At 34.4% G+C, this 4,015-nt stretch overlaps 1 non-coding gene and 1 pseudogene across 1 annotated transcript; both read right to left on the reverse strand.

The window, feature by feature from the left end:
* Window positions 1-249: 249 nt before the first annotated feature.
* Window positions 250-3,041, reverse strand: LOC138858248 (large subunit ribosomal RNA; annotated as a pseudogene).
* A 390-nt stretch (window positions 3,042-3,431) lies between these two features.
* On the reverse strand, window positions 3,432-3,610 carry LOC138858219 (5.8S ribosomal RNA). The gene has a single exon (XR_011397417.1). It is a non-coding gene; the product is annotated as a 5.8S ribosomal RNA (ribosomal RNA).
* Between the last annotated feature and the right edge of the window lie 405 nt (window positions 3,611-4,015).

The raw sequence follows: 4,015 nt of genomic DNA on the forward strand, positions 1-4,015 counted from the left end.
GTACTTACCGCTATTCCACCGAAAAATGCCCAAAAAACGCGCCAATTGTGCCCTTGCACGAAAAAACACACTCGCGGTCACGTACCCGAGCACTAACAACAAAACGCGAATACTCGCACAAAGCGAAATTCCGCAAGAAATTGTAGCAACAATTTCACACACTCGACAAGCAACGGTGCTTATGCTAACGCGTAAACAAATATCGCTCAAAAGAAAATACCGAAAAATCACCGAAAATTACTAATCACAACGATGCGCACGCACGTCTATTCGCGTCGGAATCCAAACAACGAATCGAGTAGATAGGGACAGAGGGAATCTCGTTAATCCATTCATGCGCGTCACTAATTAGATGACGAGGCATTTGGCTACCTTAAGAGAGTCATAGTTACTCCCGCCGTTTACCCGCGCTTACTTGAATTTCTTCACTTTGACATTCAGAGCACTGGGCAGAAATCACATTGTGTCAACACCCGTTAGGGCCATCACAATGCTTTGTTTTAATTAGACAGTCGGATTCCCCAAGTCCGTGCCAGTTCTGAATTGATTGTTAATTGATAATCGTTATAATTTAAAAAAAAAAAAAAAAAGTATCTATCGAATGATAAATCCTTTAGAAATTTTAGCAAGAAAGTTCCACAATTGGCTACGTAACTACTATCCGGGGAACAAGAATCGAAATTCTCTATTTACCCAGAACGAGTACATAAACCATGGTATTGCTTCCCAATCAAGCCCGACTATCTCAATCTTCAGAGCCAATCCTTATCCAGAAGTTACGGATCTAGCTTGCCGACTTCCCTTACCTACATTATTCTATCGACTAGAGACTCTTCACCTTGGAGACCAGCTGCGGATATTGGTACGGCCTGTTGAGAAGTTTGCGTAACCCCACCATAAATTTTCAAGGTCCGAGGAGAAAATATCGACACAACAGTAAATGACATGCTCTTCTAGTCCAGCTACCATATCTCTCTTCGAAAGACTTCCATGGTAGTACGACTATAAAACAGAAAAGAAAACTCTTCCGATACCTCTCGACGGCTTCTTTATGGTCGTTCCTGTTGCAAGGATGAGCACAAGGCCCATTTTTAATAACAAACGGATACTCAACAGGTTACGGAATTAGAACCGTATTCCCTTTCGTTCAAAATTATTCAAGTGTTTAATTACTATGGAATAAAAATTCATTCATTTCATTTCATTAAAACTTGAAAATTTTCGGCTTTCGCCTTGAACTTAGGACCGACTAACTCGTGATCAACCACTGTTCACACGAAACCCTTCTCCACTTCAGTCCTCCAAGGTCTCATTCGATTATTTGCTACTACCACCAAGATCTGTACCAATAGCGGCTCCATGCAGGCTTACGCCAAACACTTCTAAGCACACCATTGTACCCTCCTACTCACTAAAGTTTCAAAATTTATAATCCAACCGAAATTGTATTATAAATCATGTACTTTAGCGGTAATGTATAGGTATAGGTATACAACTTAAGCGCCATTCATTTTAGGGGCTAGTTGCGTCGGCAGGTGAGTTGTTACACACTCCTTAGCGGATTACGACTTCCATGTCCACCGTCCTGCTGTTTTAAGCAACCAACGCCTTTCATGGTATCTGCATGAGTTGTTAATTTAGGCACCGTAACATTACGTTTGGTTCATCCCACAGCGCCAGTTCTGCTTACCAAAAAGGGGCCCACTGGGCACATTATATCATAACCTCAACCTTCATATCAAGAAAGGTGAGGTTCTTACCCATTTAAAGTTTTAGAATAGGTTAAGGTCGTTTCGACCTAAGGCCTCTAATCATTCGCTTTACCAGATAAGATTATTTTACATAATTTTTAAATGCACCAGCTATCCTGAGGGAAACTTCGGAGGGAACCAGCTACTAGATGGTTCGATTGGTCTTTCGCCCCTATACTCAATTCTGACAATCGATTTACACGTCAGAACTGTTTCGGTCTTCCATCAGGGTTTCCCCTGACTTCAACCTGATCAAGTATAGTTCACCATCTTTCGGGTCACAGCATATATGCTCAAGGTACGCTCCAGTTAGAGGTATAAATAATAATAAATTATCATTATACATAACTATATGGAACGCCCCGGGATTGAATTAATAATGTAATACATTAAAAATTAATCCCATTATTAATACAGTTAAGTTAATTTCGCCATTAGGTTTAATATAACCCAATGACTTGCACATATGTTAGACTCCTTGGTCCGTGTTTCAAGACGGGTCCCGAAGGTATCCTGAATCTTTCGCATTGTTAATCATATAAATGCATACAATTAATATTAAGATCAATGATAATAATATTATTGTAAAATTCAAAAGAATTTTAGCATTATATATAATAAAATCTATCAACACTTTATCAAATCATCAGTAATTATTCTATGTTAATAAGCTAAAAGCAAATTAATTTGAATAAACTTAAAAACCAATGATCTTTTGATAAATATTTTATTATGTTAATAGATTACAATGTCCTTATATGAAAAAAATGCACACTATTACTATAATATTTAAAATTAAATACTACAGTTATAATGATGAATTTTTCATAATGGATATTCAGGTTCATCGGGCTTAACCTCTAAGCAGTTTCACGTACTATTTAACTCTCTATTCAGAGTTCTTTTCAACTTTTCCTTACGGTACTTGTTTACTATCGGTCTCATGGTTATATTTAGTTTTAGATGGAGTTTACCACCCACTTAGTGCTGCACTATCAAGCAACACGACTCTTTGGAAATATCTTTCTAGTAATCATTGACGTTATACGGGCCTGGCACCCTCTATGGGTAAATGGCCTCATTTAAGAAGGACTTAAATCGTTAATTTCTCATACTAGATATTAAGATATTCCATACACTGCATCTCACATTTGCCATATAGACAAAGTGACTTAGTGCTGAACTATTTTCTTTTCGCTCGCCGCTACTAAGAAAATCCTTGTTAGTTTCTTTTCCTCCCCTCATTAATATGCTTAAATTCAGGGGGTAGTCCCATATGAGTTGAGGTTGTAATAAATCTAAAATATATTTTAGATTGATTTGTTTATTTTTATTTAATTTTTTTGCTATTTGCTATTTTAAAGAAATATATTTTTATATCTTGATTACTCAATATTATTCAATCTTTTCATCCCTTTTTAAAATTCATAATATAATAATTAATAAAATTAACAACATTATTCCTCCACATATCATATATTTTTTTTTTATTATAAATTTTTCTCAATACAATAGAGTGAATTAATTCTAGAATAAAAATTTATTTTATGCTAGACATTCCTCTTATGTATTATTTAATATAATTTAAATAATGTTGAAAATTTTTTCTTTCATGGGAATACTAAGATTCTCATTTATCATAAATTTTCGTTTCGTCGCAACTAATTTAGCATAGTCTTACAACCCTCAACCATATGTAGTCCAAGCAGCACTTTAAAATTAAATATAGTACATAACAGCATGGACTGCAATATGCGTTCAAAATGTCGATGTTCATGTGTCCTGCAGTTCACACGATGACGCACAGTTTGCTGCGTTCTTCATCGACCCATGAGCCGAGTGATCCACCGCTTAGAGTGATAATTTTTTTGTATTTTTTTAATTCAAAGTCAAAGAATTTTAATTTATTGAAAGTATTAATAATTAATCAATAATAAATTTTTAATACAAAAGTTTAAAACATCTTTCAATAAATTGTAATTTTAAACCCAAACATTTGCAGCTGCGCATGTCTTAGGTCAACAAAAACAGTAATACCTTTTATATATTATTTTCTTCTCTATTTGTGCGTTTTCTTTTTTTAATTTTTCCAACATGTTTTTAATCACAAATAGAAAATACCATAAAAAAAGGTATTACACACGTTAATGTGAACAAGTTAACTTATCATTTATAATATTTTATATAAATATCACAATTAAATATTATTTTCTATATAAATAATAAGTACAGCTATATGTTTAAAGGTTTTTTTATTGCGTTCA

The sequence above is a fragment of the Bactrocera oleae genome, chromosome X (genome assembly GCF_042242935.1).
Source record: "Bactrocera oleae isolate idBacOlea1 chromosome X, idBacOlea1, whole genome shotgun sequence".
Taxonomy (NCBI): domain Eukaryota; kingdom Metazoa; phylum Arthropoda; class Insecta; order Diptera; family Tephritidae; genus Bactrocera; species Bactrocera oleae.